Source organism: Antechinus flavipes, chromosome 5 (genome assembly GCF_016432865.1).
Source record: "Antechinus flavipes isolate AdamAnt ecotype Samford, QLD, Australia chromosome 5, AdamAnt_v2, whole genome shotgun sequence".
In the NCBI taxonomy this organism is placed as follows: Eukaryota; Metazoa; Chordata; class Mammalia; order Dasyuromorphia; family Dasyuridae; genus Antechinus; species Antechinus flavipes.
Window position 1 is genome coordinate 8203785 of NC_067402.1, and position 20536 is coordinate 8224320.

Below are 20536 nucleotides of genomic sequence, written 5' to 3' on the forward strand. Positions count from 1 at the left end.
ATATTAAAGATAAGGAACTAAGGTCCAGCCAGTTCAAGTGATTTAACTGATCTCACAAAGGTCTTGGATACCAGAGCTGAGCTTTGGGCCCAACTTCCTGATTTTAGATGCACAGCTCTTTCTGCCATGCTGGGGCATTTATAGATCCTTAGGATCCACAACATGTCAAAGAGAAAAGCCCCACTGAGTCCAACATTTCTACTGTACCAAGAAGTCACTGGATTGCTAGAGAGAAGAAAGCATTTATTTGCCTTGGGGTTCAGAAACTATTCTTAGTAAGCTCAGTTTTTGTTTTTGTTTTTTGTTTTAAATTGTTGGTACAGTGGTAATGAATCTGAGTAATATGTACAAGTATGTTTTGAGACTTTCATGAAGTTTTACATTTCATATCTATTTAATGTTCCTTTAACGTTTCAGTTCTTCTTTCTTTCTTTATATTGTCTTAGAGCGCCATTATCACTGCCATTGTAGAGAACATGTTGGATTTTCCATTTGAGATGGAAGTCCTCCCCACTGGCTTCTCATCAGGCTATATTGTTCTTATGTCCAGATTCCACTCAACAGATCAGTGAGAATGGGGTTGGGGGGAATGGAAAAACATCCATTTGTTTTTATGTTTTTGCCCAAAGCATCCAACAATGACAACTTAGTTGCACAATCTCCAGGCTACATTTTTAATCATTCCTCTAAAGAATAGGTGATTTGCACTTATTAAAGAGAAACATATGCAAATTTGCCAATCCCACCACCACTGAAATTTACAGAGTCTGGATGCCATCCTTTGTTTCCTTGTTTTTAAAGGATGAAAGGCGACACAAAGAGCCTTGTCTTCCTTAGGAATGGGTCCTTGGGAGGGAGTGAACTTGGGGAAAAAAACAGTTTTGTAATCTTTTAATTCCTAATGCACTAAAATGCTAAAGCTTGTTAAAACATTCACTTTAGCATCTCGTTTGATCCAGCATCAAGTCATTTGTGGTTTTGGGGAGCTCCTATTGTAGTATAATTGCCCTTAACATGGCTACTATCCCTTCTTTGAGTCTTTGTGGCATCTGTAACAAACTTTATGTCTTACACTGCAAATAAAGCAAGAGGCATCTCTATGATGGAATCTTGGGATTGGAAAGGTTCTATGAATTCATCATTACAAGGGATATGATAGGAGCCAAAAAGAATTATCTGAGTCCATATTAGGGAGATTTTCTACTAAAGGAGAAAATGAGTTAGTTAAAAAACAGATTTGAGGGACTCTTGCTATTCTGATTGGGCTAGTTTTAACTCAGAAAAGAGTAGACTCACCAAAGAGCTGTAAACACTCTACTGAGAAAGAAGTCATTTAGTGTGGGCAGTTCAATGAAGGGGTAGCAGATTGTTGCTCAGCAGCTCAGCAGATGAGATCAGCAGCTGAAATGAAGAAGCTGATGTCATCAGCAGCTCTGTGGTAAAGAAGCAAATCTCTTCTTAAGAGACACAGTGATGATATGGCTGAATTGCCACTGTAGAAGCATGGATGTCTTAGTTATCAGGACTCCTTCTTCCACAAGCAATCTGAGATTTTATGAGCAAGTTTGAGGCACGAGCCTATGGAAGTTGATGAGAGTGAATTTTGTCATTGGAAAGGAAAGGTGAAACAGTGTATTAGCTGTCTTTCAGAGAACTATGTATGTCTCCAGGAGGTTTCGCTATCAGCCTCCCAACAGATTGTATGAGTAACATACAATGGGATTCTGTTCTAATCATTTTGCTTTTTGTCATTCCCTTTATTGTATGGCAAGAAATTTTGCATCCTACACATAATTCATATTTGTATGTGATTGGGGCTCATTTCTGTAATTAGCCCCTTTTCTGAAGACTAGGAATGGCAGTATATACCTACAAGCCCTGCTACTTGTTAGACTGAGATTGGTGGATCCCTTGAGTTCAGGAGTCCTGTGCTTCATTGGGGCTAAAGATGCTTTAGTTCTTTAGTTCACTCTAACAGAGTGAACAGTTTGGGAATTGGAAACTGAAGGCTACAGGTTGCCTAAGAAGTATTAAGACTTCAATAGTTCTGGTGTTGATGAACTAGAAATAATAATAATATTAATGACAACAACCTAAGATAATACACAATACATAAGATAATACACAGTACACACACACACACATACACATATATATATGCCAAGTAAATATTATTATTATCCCCATTTTACAGATAGTGAGACTGATATTTAGCAATTTGCCCTGTATCACACATTAGTAAGCGTCTGAGGCCAGATTTTAACTTGAATCTTGGAAGGCTTGATTCCTGATCTGGTCCCCTCTCCATTGTACCACCTAACTGCCCCAAGAGACCAATCTCCAAAATAAATGAATAAAAATAAAGAATAGGAAGTAAAAAGTGGAATGCAGCCCTGATCAGCCTAATTATCCATAAAAAAGAAAGACAATTCCAGAGCAACGAACCCAAGGCAAATCATAGTACTGGCTGTCTAAGGAACAGGGATTGGTGAAGGTCACCAATCCCTGTGGTTGGATAGTCATTATACTAGATATCAACAAATTAAACTTTCCAAGTTAGAGCTATGAAGAAGTGCCTCAAATAGTGGTGCTCTTGTGCATTGCCAAAGGGACATTGAAGAAGGAAAGCAAATGGTGCGACTAAAGTCAAGAGTCTGGTGAAGATCCAGCAATGTCTTTTAAATTAGCTAGTTTGCATCATCATGGCTCTCCACCCAGCATTTTGTTTATTTCACTGAGAAACATCCTTTTAGGGATTTTTCTAAAAGCACATCAAAAGAGTGATTTTAAAATCCCAATATAAACAATATTTCCAGGAGCAAGAAGGTAACACAAACATTGTTAACCATTTTCCAGACTAGTCAAATACTCTTTGGTTATCCTACCTCAGCAAGGAGACTAGTGATCTGTGCAGTTTCATTCTGTCCATTTGCTGGGGAAAGGAGGCTCTTCGGGGGAAGGATGGGAAAGACCCATGGTATCTTCAGTGCCCCGGTTTCATTCCAAACACTGCCCATCTACCATCCTGAGTTCTTGATGTAGGACTCCAGGGACAAAAGTGAGTTCCAGAAGAAGGAGCTGTGTGATAGAGTGTGAAATCTGGAACTTACCCTGAAACAAAGGGTACGGGGCAGGCTGGAGAACTCTATGTCTTCTGTCTTAGAGTTAGACACCAGGTTCCATTTTGTGCTGCCCCAGATGGTTTTCCCATCTCTTGGCTTCTCACATTACCCCACCCCAGAAGAGAATACAGATCCCAGACCCACAGAAGCCAGCCAGCAGGAGCTGAGTAGGGTGTGGTCAAAACATCTCCTGTCCACCACATCTGCAAGCTGCAGCTGCATTACATCAGACAGATACAGTCCATGGATACTCCCAGCATGAGGAATGATTCCAAACTTAAGATTCTTTCCCTTACCCAACAGCTGCCCCATTAAGGAAGTCCTCTTTTCTCCCAACACTTCTGGTTTTGACATAAGGCAATAAAACTATCAAGAAAGTCAGGCTGAGTCTGACTGCTCATTCCTTCCCTGATCCCTCAGAATTAATATGGGAACTCTTGAACATTAGAGACAAAGTCCTGGATTGTTCTATCATCAGCTCAGATTTGGAAGTAATGTTACAGGAGTGTTCAAATGGGCACCTTGTAACCTACTAGGTGAGATGGAGAGAAGTATGCAAAAATGGGGAGAAGTCAGTCCGTCAATAAACATTCACTAAGTGCCTACTATGTGCCAAGCACTGTGCTATGCACCAGAGAGACAAAAAGAGGCAAAAGGCAGTCCCTGTCTTCAAGAAATTCACAAACTAAAATGAGAGGCACTTAGATTGGCGGACCAAAATATGTTCTCCTTTCCACTACCAAGTAAAATGTCTTTCATCCTCTGGCAGCTTCCTTTATTGCCTGTGGGCCTACCCTCATCCAGATGAACAGGTGTTCCAAATGTATCCCCTGGTTTTCTGATAGCATAAAAAGTATTCTTTATTTATTTTTAACATCATTTTTAAAGCCTCGAGTTCCAAATTCTCTCCCTTCCTCCCACTTCCTCCCACATGCACAAGAAGGCAAACAATATGATATCAATTATACATGTGATATCATGCAAAACTTATTTCCATCTTAGCCATATTTTTAAAAATATGTGAGAAAATTATATTTCCTTTTTTATTGATCTCTTTGAGCTACAGCTTTAGCAGTGGTATGCTGGGTCAAAACTGGGTATTAACAGTTTTATAGCCTTTTGGGCATAGTTACAAATTGTTCTCCAGAATGGTTGAATCATTTCACAACTCTGTCAACAATTCATCAGTATAACTATTTCCCCCCATCTCCTTAAGCATTTGTCATTTCTGATAGGAATGAGGTGGTTCCTTAGAACTGGTTTGTTTTGCATTTTTCTAATCAATATTTTTTTAGAGATATTTTCATTGCTATTGATAATTTTGATTTCTTCTTCTGAAAACTGCCTGTTTATATCCTATGACCATTTATCAATTAGAGAATGTTCATTTCTTTTTACAAATTTGACTCAGTTCTATACTCAGTATAGAAATATTTGAGAAATGTGATCTTTATCAGAGAAATAGCTTGTAAAAATTTTATACTAAGTCATTGTCAATAGGAGCTTTTAGCAAAATATAGTTTCTTTGTCATTTTTAGTTGGGTTTGTTTTTGTTTTTTCTTTGTATGAGATCATGATTGCTCCCTCAGTTTTTCTTTACTCAGCTGAAGTATATTAGATTTTATTCAAATCCTTTATTTTAACTGTGTCTTCCTTTCTGGTTTGTAATCCATTCTGCTATTTGTCTCCATTTTATGGGTAAACTCATCCCATCCACATTCAGAATTATGATGACTTGTGTATTTCTTCCTATCTCATTATCTTCTTCTTCTTCTTCTTCTTCTTCTTCTTCTTCTTCTTCTTCTTCTTCTTCTTCTTCTGCTTCTGCTTCTGCTTCTGCTTCTTCTGCTTCTTCTCTTCCTCCTCGTCTCTCCTCCTTTTCTTTCCTTGTTCTTGATCTTCTCCTTATTCTGCTTCAGCTTCTGCTCCCCCTGCTGCTCTTTATTTTCCTCCTCCCTCTCCCCCTTCTACTTCTCTTTCTTCTTGTCCTGTACCTACTTTAAAATCTATTTTGCTTTCTAACCATTAACTCTGTTAATTTTTCCTCTCTTTTATCATTCTTCTCTTTTCTCTTTTCCTCTTCTCCTCATGTTTTTTATTGGATTTGTTAGATTTCTTTTTTACTGAAGCTTTTTATTTTCAAAATACATGCAAGCATAATTTTGACCCTTGCAAAAGGTTCCAGTTTCCCTCCTTCCCCCCTTCTCCCATCCCTTCCCCTATATGGTGAGTATTCCAATATATGTTAAACATGGTAAAAAAAATGTAAATCTAATATAGACAAACATATTTATACAATTATTTCAGTGCACACAAAACAAATCAGATCAAAAAGGAAAAAAAAAAAAATTCCAGCAAATAACAACAAAAGAAGTAAAAATGCTATCTTGTGATCTACCGTCCTCTCTCTGGGCATAGATGGTTCTTATCATCATAAGATCATTGGAACTGGCCTGAATTGTCTCATTGTTGAGAAGAGCCATGTTTATCAGAACTGATCATCATATAATCTTGCTATTGCTGTGTATATTGATCTCCTGGTTCTGCTCATTTCACTTAACATCAGTTTATGTAAGTCTCTCTAGGGCTCTCTGAAATCATCCTGCTGGTCATTTCTTACAGAACAATAATATTCCATAGCATTCATATACCATAACTTAGTCAGCCATTCCCCAACTGATGGGCATCCACTCAGTTTCCAGTTTTTAGCCACTACACAAAAGGTTGCCACAAACGGTTTTGTACATGTGGGTCCCTTTCCTTCCTTTGTGATGGATATAAACCCAGTAGAAACACTGCTGTGTCAGAGGGTATGCACAGTTTGATAATCTTTTGAGCATAGTTCCAAAGTGCTCTCCAGAATGGTTGGATTAGATCACAATTTCACCAACAATGTATCAGTGTCCCAGTTTTCCCACATCACCTCTAACATTCATCATTTTCTTTTCCTGTCATTTTAACCAATCTGACAAGTGTGTAGTGGTATCTCAGAGTTGTCTTAATTTGCATTTCTCTGATCAATAGTGATTTAGAACACCTTTTCATACAATTAGAAATGGGTTCAATTTCATCATCTGAAAATTGTCACTAAAATGCTACTAAAATGCTAAATGCACTAAAATGCTAAAGCTTGTTAAAACATTGACTTTAGCATCTCGTTTGATCCAGCATCAAGTCTATATATTTTAGAAATGAGGCCTTATTAGATGACTTTATTTGTATGGAAACTATTTTGTAGTTGTGTTCATATAGTTTCTGACTTTCCCTTGACATATAGATTCCCAAATATTTTATACTATTGGCAATTATTTTAAATGGAATTTCTCTTTGTATCTCTTCTTGCTGGACTTTGTTGGTAATATGTAAAAATGCTGGTTTATATGGATTGATTTTGCATTCTGCAACTTTGCTAAAGTTGTGAATTGTTTTTAGTAGATTTTACATGATTCCCTAGGGTTCATCATAACATCTGCAAAGAGTGATAATTTGGTTTCCTCATTACCTACTCTAATTCCTTTAATCTCTTTTTCTTCTCATTACTAAAGCTAATATTTGTAATACAATATTGAATAGTAAGCAGCCTTGTTTCACCCCGATCTTATTGGAAATGGTTGTAGTTTGTCCCTATTATCTATGATGCTTGTGATGATTTTAAATAAATGCTACTGGTTATTTTAAGGAAGGGTCCATTTGTTCTTCTACTCTGTAGCGTTTTCAATAGGAATGGGTGTTTGATTTTATCAAATGCTTTTTATGCATCTATTGAGATAATCATATGATTTTTGTTACTTTGGTTATTGATATAGTCAATTATGCTAATTGTTTTCCTACTATTGAACCAGTCCTGCATTCCTGGTATAAACCCTACTTGCCCACAATGTATTATCCTGGGGATGATTTTCTTTAATCTCATTGCTAATATTTTATTAAAGATTTTTGCACCAATATTCATTAGGGAAATTGGTCTGTACTTTTCTTTCTCTGTCAGTACCATATCTGTGTTATAAAAGGAATTTGGTAGGACTCCTTTCCCTAAGTTTTTTAAAAATAGTTTGCATAGTATTGAAGCTAATTGTTCTTTCAATGTTTGGTAGAATTCACATATAAATCCATCTGGCCCTAGAGATTTTTTTTTTCCTTAAGGAATTAATTAATCACTTGTTCTATTTATTTTTCTAAAATGGGACTACTTAAATAATTTATTTCCTCTTCTGTTAACCTGGGCAATTTATATTTTTGAAAGTATTCCTCCATTTCACTTAGATTATCAAATTTATTAACCTAGAGTTGGGCCAAATAACTCCTAATTATTGCTTTAATGTTCTCTTCATTAGTGGAAAGCTTTCCCTTTTTGTTTTTGAGACTAACAATTTGATTTTCTTCTTTCCTTTTTCTAATCAAATTAACTAAAGATTTATCTATTTGGTTGATTTTTTTTATAAAACCAACTCTTAATTGTATTTATTAATTTAATAGTTTTTGTACTTTAAATTTTATTAATCTCCCCTTTTAATTTTAAAATTTCAAAATTGGCATTTAATTGGGGTTTTTTAATTTGTTCTTTCTCTAGCCTTTTCAGTTGCAAGACCAATTCGTTGATCTTCTCTTTCTCTATTTTATGCAAGTAAAGCAAAGAAGCAACTAGAGATATAAAATTTCCCTTAATTATTATTTTGGCTGCATCTCACAAATTTTGGTATGTTGTCTCATTATTTTTATTCTTTTGGATAAAATTATTGATTGTGCCTGTGATGTGTTGTTTCACTCATTCATTCTTTAGAATTAGATTATTTAGTTTCCAATTTATTTTTGATCTCTTTTCCCTGGCCTTTTATTGCATGTAATTTTGTTTCTTTTGCTTCATGATCTGAAAAAAAAATACATTTACTATTTCTGCCTTTCTGCATTTTATTTTGAGGTTTTTATGCCCTACTATATTGTCTTTTTTTTTAAGGCTCCATGAACCATCAAGAAAACAGTATATACTCCTTTCTGTCTCCATTTAATTTTCTCCAGAAATCAATCATACCTAACTTTTCTAAAATTCTATTAACTCCTTTCTTATTTATTTTGTAGTTTGATTTATCTAGTTCTGATAGATCAAGGTTGAGATCCCCCACTAGTATAGTTTTGCTATCCATTTTTTTTCTTTCAGCTCTCTTAACTGCTCCTCTACGAATTGAGATGCTATACCACTTGGTTCATATATGTTTAGTATTGATTTTGCTTCATTATCTATGGTACCCATTAGCAAGATTTAGTTTCCTTCCTTATCTCTTTTAATTATATTTATTTTTGCTTTTGCTTAATATGAGATCAGGACCACTACCACTGCTTTTATTACTTCACCTGAAGCATAATAGATTTTGCTCCAGCCAGAATATCAGATTCCAGGCCCTTCAATCCTTTAGGGTGGAAACTGCTAGTTTCTGGGTAATCCTGATTGTAGTTATTCAGTATTTGAATTGTTTCTTTTTGGATGCTTGCAATATTTTTTCCTTGGTCCAATATTTCTGAAATTTAGCTATGATATTCCTTGGAGTTTTCATTTTGCAGTCTCTTTCAAGAGATGAGCAGTGAATTCTTTCAATGGCTATTTTACTTTCTGATTCCTGGACATCAGGGCAGCTTTCCTTGATGATTTCCTGAAAAAACTCCAAGGAATATCATAACTAAATTTCAGAAATATTGGACCAAGGAAAAAATATATCTAGGCTCTTTTTTTTTTCACCATGGTTTCAAGAAATTCAATAATTCTTAGATTGCCTCTCCTAGATCCATTTTCCAGATTAGTTGTTTTTCCTGTGAGGTATTTTACATTTTTTTTTCTATTTTTTCTTTTCTTTTTTTGATTGATTCTTGATGTCTCATTGAGTCATTCATTTCCATTTGTTCAATTCTAATTTTTAATTAATTCTTTTTTTCAATTACATAGCTTTTCAGTTCCTTTTGTGTTTGGCCAATTGAATTTTTTAATGAGTTGTTTTGTTCTATGGATTTTTTCCATTTCAAAAATCTGTTTGTCAAGGAATTGTTTTTTTTTTTTTCCATTTCACAAAATCTGTTTTTTGAGGAGTTGTTTTCTTTTTCCATTTCATAAATTCTGTTTTTCAGGGAATTTTTTTTTTCTATTTTGTCAAATCTATTTTGTAATGAGTTATATGCTTTTTCCATTTCAATAAATTTATTTTGTAAGGAGTTTTCTTCAGACAATTTCTGTGTTTCCTTTTCCAAACTCTCTTGTAAAGGTCTCATTTCCTTTTGCCATTTTTCGTCTTTCTTTTAAAATTCTTTTTGAATTCTTCCAAGAGAGCCTTGTAAGATGGGATCCAATTTATATCACCCTTTGGGGCTTCATCTGGAAATTTAGTGTCCTCAGGGTTTGAAATCTGCTTTTCTCTTTTTCCATAAAAATTGTCTATGGTCAGAGTTCTTTTTTGCTTTTTGTTTACTTTAAAAAAAAAAAAAAAAAAAGGTTGAGATCTGCTTTTAGGGCACATGAGAGATTATCCAAGCTTTCTCTACAGGCAATAGTGGCTGCATTACGTTAGTGCTGACTAACTTTCAGTGCTAGGTGGGTGTGGCCAAGTCCTATAATATCCTGGGGTTTAAGGGCTCATTATTTGCCTTTTCCATTTGCATTGGAAATCTTACAGCTAATCTGCTGATCTACTGGCTTGCAACCAGGACAGAGTAGCCAACAGTGCTGTAGATTCCTCCTGGTAAATTCTCTAGCACCTTGGAGCCCACACTACCCTGGGTCTGTGCACTGCCTGTGGTAGACTTGCCTGTACTTGGCCCACCTCCCTCTGTGCCTGATTGAAACACACCTTTTCTGGAGATCTTCCAAATCATCTGCTGCTGGAAATTTATTACACTCCAAATATTTGTGGGCTCTGTCACTCCAAAACCAGTTCAGAGGCTAGATTTGTTGTTAACTTGAGGGACATGGGGAGAGCTCAGAAAAAAAGCTGCGTCTCCTCTCCACCATCTTGGCTCCACCTCACGTGAGTTACATTTCTATATACAGCTAAGTATGTGGCTGTATATATGTATATTCTTCCTTTTTTGACCAATTCTCATGAGTCTGAGGTTCAAGAGCTGACTGACATCCCTCCTATTTTCCCTTCTATTGTAAAAGCTCCTCCTTGCAAACTTAATGTATAAAAATTCTCCACATTCTACTTCTCTTTTCCTTCTTTTCCAATGCATCCCTCTTTCTTACCTCTTAAGTTTTTAGAGATCATTCCAACATAGTCAAATCATACCTATGCCTTCTCTTTATGCAAACTCTTTTAAATTACCTTAAAGATGATAAAAGTCATAGGAGTTATATGTTATCAGTTTCACTATATTGAGTTCCTTATGCTTTCATGTTTAATTTTTTATACCTCTCGAGTTGTCTGTTTGAATGATAAATTTTCAATTCAGCTTTAGTCTTTTCATCAGGAATTCTTGAAAGTCTTCTGTTTTGATCAGCAAAATGATTTCAGAGAAGCCCAAAGACTTTTACATGAGCTGATGCTAAATGACGTGAGTAGAACCAGGAGAACATTAGACACAGTAACAATAAGATTATATGATGATCAACTGTGATGGACTTGGCTCCTTTCAGCAGTGAGGTGATTCATGTTAGTTCCATTGGTCTTGTGATAGAGACAACTATTTGTACCCAGAGAGAAGACTGTGGGGACTGAGTGTGGATCACAATATAATATTTCCACTTTTTGGTTGTTGTTTGATTTCATTGTGTTTTCTTTCTCATTTTCCCCCTTTTTTGATCTGATTTTTCTTGTACAGCATGATAATTGTGGAAATATATATAGGAGAATTGAATGTGTTTAACATATATTGGATTACTTTCCATCTAGAAAAGGAGGTGGGGGAAGGGAGGGAAAAATTTTTGGAACATAAAGTTTTGCAAGAGTAAATGTTGAAAATTCTCTGTGCATGTTTTTTTGAAAATAAAAAGCTTTAATTAAAAAAGAAAAAAAATAAAGTCCTCTTTCATCCAATATCCATTCTCCCCTCCACAAAGGATTATGCTCATTTTTTTCAGTAAATTATTTTTGGTTGCAGAACTGGCTTTTTTGCCTTCTAGGATATCATATTCTAAGCCATCATCTCTTTTAACGTAAAAGCCACTAATTTTTGTGTGATCATGACTGGTTCTGCAATATTTGATGAAAGTATTGTAATTTTTCTCCTTGATCTGGAAATTGTGGAATTGGATTAAAATATTCCTGGAAGTTTTTTATTTTGTGATACCTCTCAGGAGGTGATCAATAGTTTCTTTCAATTTCTATTTCACTCTCTGAAACTAAGCTATCAAAGCAGTTTTTCTTGAAAATTGCTTAGCTCTTTCTTTAATCATCTCTTTCAGGTAGTCCAATAATTCTTTAATTATTTCTCCTTTATCAATTTTCCAGGTAAGTTGTTTTTCTGATGGGATATATCCCATTTTCTTTTTTTCCTATTCTTTTGACTTTGTTTTATTGATTCTTTATATCTTATGGAGTCATTCGCTTTCACTTGCCCAATTCTAATTTTAAGAAATTATTTTCTTCAGTGAGTTTTTGTATCTCCTTTTTCCATTTGACCAGTTCTGCTTTTAAGTTTTTGTCTTCAGTGAATTTTTGCTCCTCTTTTACATTAGGTCAATTTTAAGGTAAAATTCTCTCTCTCTCTCTCTCTCTCTCTCTCTCTCTCTCTCTTTCTCTCTCTCTCTCATGTCTTTCTATCTTTCTTCTGAGATGTTAATTATCTTTTCATAATTTTCATCTATCATTTTCATTTCTTTCCCCAATTTTTCCTCTATCACATTTATCTCTTTCTTCAACTATTCCAAGAATTCTTACTGTGTTTGGTTCTAATTAGCATTTTTCTTTGAAACTTTTTTTGGAGGGAAGCCATTTTAACATTATTGTCTTTGTCTGAGTTTATGACTTGGTCTTCCATGTCACTGTTATAACTTTTTATGGTCAGGTTCTTTGTTGTTTGTTTGCTTTCTTTCTCTTCTTTTAATGCTTATTTTTTGGCTTGGAACTTTATGTTAAAATTGAGCTTTATTCACTTCAGGGTGGAGAGGCCCTGTCACAAGGTACAGGCTTCTTCATGCAACTGTTTGCAGAGCTAGTTTTGGGTGATATGAAAGTTTTGGGTAATTCCAAGTACCTGGAAAAGGTGTGGTCATTGCTCTCTCAGTTTGCACTCTGCTCTTTATCCAGGAAGGACCCTAGTCTTCTGAAATCTCAAGGTTAACAAAGCAGTTCTTCTCTTTGGAATTGTGAACAGAGTTCCTGCTTCTTTGTGATTCATTCCCATATCCACCCTCAGCTTTCCTCTCCATCCTAGAAGTGTGATCCAGAACTGTTTACAGGCAATAGAATTGCCATCAAGTTACAAATGTACCCAGGAAAGAAACCACTGTAATCTCTTTCTGAATAGTTATTCAAGCCCCTCACCATCTTTGGGCTGAGAGCTTCCAAAATGTCTACTGCTATTGTTGTAGTTGCTATTATCACTATTACCCCCACCTCATGTATGGGCTCTGGATAGACCTTTTGTCAGGGCTCCATCCCAGAGCTACTGACTTCTTCTGCCTACCTTTTAAGTTTTCTTATGTTGAAAAAAATTTCATATCAACTTTTTGTTGACTCTCTCACTCCAAAATTTGATGTGAAGTGTTATTTAAAAGTTGAATGTTGGGACAATTCAGCTGTATCACTGCCCCTAATCCACCATCTTGGCTCCACCCTTCTGATAGCTTTTAAATAAACCAGTGATAACATTCTGCATATGTATGTTGTATATATGTATATATGTATGTGTTTACATGTATATATACATACTCATACATATACATACACATATGTGTGTATGTGTCTCTACATTCAGATAAAAATGTATTTATGGTGTATGTTTGTATGTGTATATATTGAAGAATTTCCTCTGTATCCTACCAAGTCAGTTTTGATAACTGGTACCACAAGGGGAGAAGAGAACTATGGCAATGCAAGCTGATTTCTCAAACATTTTCTGCACCCAAGAAGAATATGGCAGATCAATATATTACCTTACAATGGTTTTCCAAAAACAAAGACTGAAGGTGAGGAGGAACAGAATTGGAAGATAAGTTTGTCTGGTTCATTGGTAGAAGAGGGTGTACAAAGTTGAAAGGTTGAGGTAGATATGATAAGAAGGACATGGTGACTAAATTGTGGTTTGGATATTCCAGAAAGTTCAGCAGATACTCTCCATTTTCCTGCCCATGGACAGTATCCCTTCCTAGAGTAATACATTTCCCCTTGGTTATCAATACCTCGTCTACTCAGTTACAGTATAATCAAACTCCCTAAGCACACAATAAGGCAACATAATAAGACAGACTGTTGTCTTGTTGCCATTTTATAAATATTCATTTGTTCAGTAAGTATTTATGAAACATCTACTATGTGCAAAGCACCAGCTTATGCAATAGGAATACCAAAGCAAAAACAAGACAACTAAATCACTAGGGTTGAGGGACAGATAACACATCCAAATGCTACAGAACAGAGAGAGATCCAGGAGAGGTAGACATAGACAACATATTCTAAGAAAATTTGAAGAGGGGAGACAGGACTATGGCAGACTTCAGGCAGTACATTCCATTGGTATTTCTTTAGACAAGCAATAAGTTAATTTTTATTACTAGATTGTAAGGACAGGGCCTATATCTAAGCTCTTCTCCCACATATCCACAATACGGTGATTAGTAGATTGCAAAAAAATAATAAGTATATTCAGGGGTGTGTTAAATGGTCAACTCACAAAATATTTAGGTTTGATTTGCATCTACTTTTACCCTAACCTGATCAGAAATCTCCTCTACATCTCACCAAACGTCTTTGCTAGAAGACTCCTAGTGATATGCTAGTGATAGGCTAGTGATAGGAATAATGCTGAGACGTATTTGACAAAATATGTACCCATTCCTTTGAAGCATAGTACATGTTATCAACACTTTCTCCACTGCTTTTTAAAATCCATACAATCAATCAAACACTAAACCAAGTCTTAATATGTGTCATTTGTCCACTTCTGAAGCCTAAGCTTTCACACTGAACATTTAATAATCACTTCTTGGGAGCTGGTAGAAGCTGACTGAAGCACAATTCCCATTCCATTTGGGGACACATCTCATTATAAGGAGATTTTGCCTGTCATCAAGCTTGGAGCCGATCCTTTGTATGTTCCCCACATTGCTTCTATTTCTACCCCTGGGACCAAGAAGAAAACAAGTCTCTCTTTCATGCAGTATCCCTTCTGATATTTGAGGACAGAAGTGTGCCCTTCTCCCCCAAGGATTCTCTCCTCCAGGAGGGATGCTTCTGGTCCCTTTAACCATCCATCATTTAGTCAGCGAACTTTTCATCAGGCTGGTTGCCCTCCTTTGGCTTTTTTCCAGATTGTCAACATCTTTTCTAAAATGTGGTGTCCAGAACACAGGAGACAATCCAATTTTTTAATCTGTGTGAAGATTGTGACTTCTAGAGCTGAAAAAAAAAGTTTAAGGCTAATCCTTCCGATATCCCCAGATCTTTAACAAGGAATTTTCACACAGGTTAAACACTAGCAACTACAACAATTTCCCACAGCTCTGAAAGCTGTTGAACACCCATATCCACTGGGCTGTAAGCACTCCTAGGCTTTGCTCATACTATTTTCTATAAGATTGAACATACATTGTTATGAGTTCAAATGTTGGAGTTCTCATTCTTCTCAAAGCACAGGGCTTAGAGGCTTAAAGCCCTTTGGATGTCTCCAAATGCAAAGGTTCTGTCCTTCAGCCTCTGCCTCTGCTTTCTTCTGCCTCCAACCAACACAGAGATGGAATGTCTCTCTTGACTCCTTCTGGGGAGCCCAGCCACCAACTACAGTGGTGTGAGATGAAGATGAATCTGGTTGTCCACTGAACTCTCCACTCGTAGCTTTACCCTCTGAAAACCCTTCATCTGCCACCAGAGTCGCTCCTCTCGAGTCCAGCCGAACTTTCTTCTGCAAGCAGCCAGCCAAGAGGAAATAATGTATTCTGCCATAGATCCCTCATCGCTGGCCTTTTATCTGACTCTTCTGAGAGAATGGGATTATGGGTTTTCTCCCATAGTGCTCTCTGGCCCAACGAGCTTTAAGGGAGGTGTGGACTCCCTTGAAGTTAGAAAGTGTACTTTGTGAAACTAGCATACTTGTGGACTCCAATGAGTAAAGGTGTGAACACAAGCCTTGTATTGATTAGTTCTACTTAGTACCTTGTTTCAGGTTCTGCCCAAAACATCTTCTTGTAAGATTAGATCAACTCTAATTAGTTAGCAGTTAGTAAGGATTCCAACAATACATTTTTGCTTAAGAGCTTTAAAGAGGACTTTAAAGGTACTCTCAGTCGGCAGGAAGGGAATCCCTCCCTTAGAGGAAGACAGACATCTCATGAGGGAAGCTGCTCCAAACCCACTGTTCTTTTCCCCATCAGTGAATCTCTGTGACTCCTAACAATCTCAGCCTTGAGACGGCAGCGGCAAATACAGGCATCCCCTACCCCAACGTGAAAAGCTTGCTGTTGGCCACTACTTTCAGCAGTCACCCCCACTACAACAACCCTTTCTCCAGTCATTGCTGTCCCTTTCTTTCTTCCCTGAGATTGTATAAGTGCAATCAGCAGCATCTAATTTTGTTCCCTGAGGCAAAGTCTCAGCCCAGCCTTGGTCACAGTCTGGCTTCCTGTGGATGTCTTCCTGTTAGGAACATTCTCGTTTTCCCATTACTCCAACTCCAAGCATGAAGAACTATCCGTGCACAATATCCATGTCCCTAATGTACAAACATGCTTGGAATGATCGGACTGAGCATTCATCCATAAAAAGCTTAGCGAGAATGTTCAAGATGATGCAGAAAGGAAATTCGTAATTAAGTGTGAAACGTGGCCTCCATCCTTCCACATCTGTGCACAAGCTGATGTGTCCCAGCATCCCCATGGTCTTCTCCAAATCCTTTGAGGGTCAGAATTGGAGGTCACAGGTTCAAGCCTAGACTCGCCTCCTCTGTTTCACTAATTTGTTCATGTCATGACCTGATCACAACTTGTTTATCACTTTGGGACAGGAGGAGATCACTAGAGTGGGGGGAGATGACCTGTCATTTAGGGGCTGTTTCTAGAAAAAGAGAAAAAGAACTCAGAGGGAACAGCAATAGCCCACTGTCCCTAGAAACTCTGCCTGAGGAAGTCACCATAATGCTAGGGATCTTTTGTACTGACATCAGAAGATGGCAATGGCATCAGTAAGAGCTATGGAAGCAATTAAAGCATGAAGTTGCCAATCTGAAGATGAAGATACTTAGATGAGGAAGCTGAAGATGAAGGAAGAGTTCTGCTTAAGTAAGAGTAAAATCATGAAATATTACAAAATAATTTTAACAGGAAAAATATTCACATGAGGCCAAGTCCTAACATTTAACTCTCTTCATGGACTTGACAGGGAATGGGTGCAGGTAAGGAGCCTGGAGAGAGAAACACAGCAACAATTTTTGGGTGACTTGAATTAAGGCAAAGATGGAGAGCTCATCATATCTCTAGATAACAGAAAGCAATAATGGGTAAAGAGAAGAGGGAAAAAGAGAAGAGAAGGGAAAGAAAAGAAGGGAACAGAGAGGAGAAAAGGGAATGGGAGGGGAGGAGTAGGAAGAAAAGAAGAGAAAGAAGGGGAAGTAAAGGAGAAAGAGGAGAAGGGGGAAGGGAAAGGAAAGGGAAGATCTAGTATAAAATAAAGATCAGGAAGGACAAACTATAACAGTGAGCAAAAGTGAATTGGGTGAAATTTAACAGAGAAAAACATAAAGGCTCTCAGGTAGGATTATAAAAGATCATCTGTACAGGTAAGAGACAGAGCAGATGTGACTTCACAAATCTACATTTTCAATTTACATTATTATACTAATTTTTATTTATTTTCTCTATTCTTTTATGTGTGCATATTGTATCCTATAATAGAAATGAACCCTTTAAGGGCAGGGACTGTCTCATTTTTGTCTTTGTGTGTCCAGTGTCTTGTGTAATACTTGGCATACACTAGGCATTTTAATAAATACATATACAATAATTCAAAAAATAACTTATGTGAAAGAGATAGGGGAAGTATGGTGGTGAACCATAAATTGAATATGAGTTAACAGTTAACAGCATCTAAAAACGCTACTTTGGTCTTTTTTGTTTGGTTGGTTTACACTAGACTAGTATTATTTTTGCCTTTATTTGTGATCAAAGCACTTAGCCTAGTGTCTAGCACAGAGTAGGCCCTTAATTATTGCTTGTTGATTAATTAATAGGAAATCCCAATGAAAGGATTCAAGAAGGCTCCTGTTCAGCAATTACCATTCTAGACAGTTGCTTGGGTAGCTGTGAGGAAACAGAGTAGTTCTTTATCCCATGCCCACGGCCTGGCCCATAATCTTAGACTTCATTAATAGAGACAGGATGGAAGAAATAGAAAGATGAAATCCTATTATCTTCTTTCTTCTCTGGATTGCCTCAACAAACTCAAACAAGTTTAAAAGAAAACAATTGGAATGGGGAAGAGAAGAAAGACACAATCACAATTCTTTAAATAATTGTTGGATGAAGGAAGGAGGAGATTTCTTGGTCCCAGAGGATAGACAGCACTGGGTGGAAGATGCAAATGGGAAGGTTATGAACCAATGGTTGGGCAAGTCTTGTCATTTCTACTTCCATTTCCATAATATACTCTACATTTGTCTGCCTATCTCTCCATCTCTTTATCTCTCTCTATTTATCTCTGTTTCTCTCTGCTTCTGTCTGTCTCTCTGTTTCTCTACTCACATAATCCCCATTCCAGTTGATTCCATCTTCCATCTCTGGGTCTTTGTACAGGCTCTATACACCTCATGCTTGGAAGTTCCACCTCACTGGATCCCCCCCATTCACTCAATACTCAGTTCAGATGTTACCGACTAACGAAAACTTATCCCGATTCTCCTGGTTAATCACACAAATCTATGTATCACTTTGGATATTTATATTTTGAATTTGCTTTCTCCACACATGCTGTCCCCACCCTGCTCTCCCACCCAGAGAATAATGGTTGTTTTTGTCTTCCTTTCTCCAACAGCCTGGATGCCTGGACAATTCCTGACATACAATAGAAGCTAAATAAATGCTTTTTGGCTGAATGAATAATTGAAGGAAAAATTCCCTTACGATGATAGCCATGGCAAAATAGTCAAGGTTAGCCAGGGAAATAGTGATTTCCTCATCACTGGAAGTCTTCAAATGAAACCTGGGCACCCATTTCTCGGTATTGAGAAGCGGGTCTTGTTCACACAGGAACTAGAATAGATTCCATTTCAGTCCTAAAGGATTATGGTGTTGTATCCCTCGATATGTGCCCGGCATATGGGAAATATTTAATAAATGTTTTATGTTTTTACTTATCTATCTGCCTGACTTTCTATCTAGCTTCTTAAAGACATCTACTAGTTTTCTTAATTATGGGGGTGGTGGGATGAATATTCTCATTGCTTTCCACCAGAGTCAGGCACTTAGTAGGTACTTAATAAATGCTTGTTGACTGTTCTGCTTATCTCTTTGTCTAGCTAACTAATATTCTAATTCCATTTAATTCTCTATAAAATTCTATGAAACAAAAATATTTACAAGAAAACTTTATTATATATTTTAATGGAATATTGTCATGCATAATAGATTTGCAGTTTAATGTGCAGTCAATAGATTTGTAGTTTAATGTGCAGTCATCTTTTTCATGCTCTGTTATGAACATTCTTGTTTTATTTCAAAATTTTAAAATTAAATATTTTAATGCTTACTGAATTGAAAACAATTCTATGCCTCTAAAACAGTGAAGAAAGCTCAACCTATACATCATTACTACTAAGAAAAAAGAGCTATAGAAGGATAAAGTGAGAATTTTAACATACAAATATAGGCCATTGCAAGATTTTATTGATGTTCTTTGTTGCAGAAAAAGTCCCTTCATAATTTGAGCATGTAAAAAGGTCAAGATGAATTATTCAGTAATTGGCTTTCCCTTTGTGCTCAACTATAGCAAATCAAATAACACTTCCAGTCAGTGTAGAAAATCTATTAAATCACTTAATAAAGAGGAAATGCAACACAATCATGTCCTTGAGTTAGGAAAACTTTTTAATGATTTGTTTTACTTGTCTAATATAGAAATGAACAAAAGGAAATAATTTCCACATTTAACCCAGTGACCAGTAAGGTTACTCTTTTGTTAGTGACATCAAAGTTTATAACAGACATTTAACAGCTTTATGGGGGGCAGGGGGGAACATTTCATCACTACTATATAGAGATTAGCAAATAGACTAGAAAGTAAGGGGAAAATAAAGATCTTAATGAGACTAAAAAAACTAAAATGTACAAATATAAACATCTCTGAACATTGGTTTTCCAAATCCGTTAAATAGAGATATTGATATCTGGAGAGTCACCTTATAGACTTGTTGTATATCAAATGAAATAATGGAGAGAAAGCACTTTTGAACTGTTAAAATGCTATATAAATATCTGCTTTTTATATTCATCAGCTTCCATCCCCAATCAAAACAGGATCAATAAGGACAGGTACTCTGTCATTTTTTGCTTCTGAGTATGGATTAGGAGATAGCTGTGGCACAGTGCGGAAGACCAACAACAGATGCTCACAGCAATTCAGAGGAGCACAGTGGGGCAGTCAGAAGTGGAGGGGAAAGAAGAGAAGGTTCTGATAAGAAAGCAGAAAAGCTAGTAAGCAGATCTTGATATTGGCAGCTAGGGACAAGAGAATTGTTCCAGTGAGGGCACAGCCCTAAGAGAGTGAGTTGTCTGTAGAGTATTCTGTTTGCTTTTTTGAAACTTTGAAACTCTTTTGTATAATGAGGTAATTTGTTTCTCTTGTAATTTACTTGCTACTCTATCCCAAGTAAGAAAGCTGCTCTTTGATTTTTAGTTACTATTGTTTACTTTTTCCCTTTTGATTAGAGAAGGAAATGGAAAACCATTCCAGTATTTTTGCCAATAAAAGCCCAGGCGAGATCATGAAGAGTCAGACACAAATGAACAACAATGGAATAACAACACTTTTTTGATAGAGCATACTGCAATGGAGGCTTGAGTCCTATTCTATAATTATGATCACCTAAATTACGCCACAAGAAATGTGGGGGAAGTGAGTTTCACAAGTATGTGACCAGTGTCCTGTAGATAGTAACTACTTGAGGTTTGTAGAATTTAAAGTGAATTGAAACTATTTAGCAGTATAAAATTTCTTCTGATAATCCCACATGATACCCTTCATATTACTTTCACATACATGAGCTATTGGGATATCTCCTTATCATCTAGT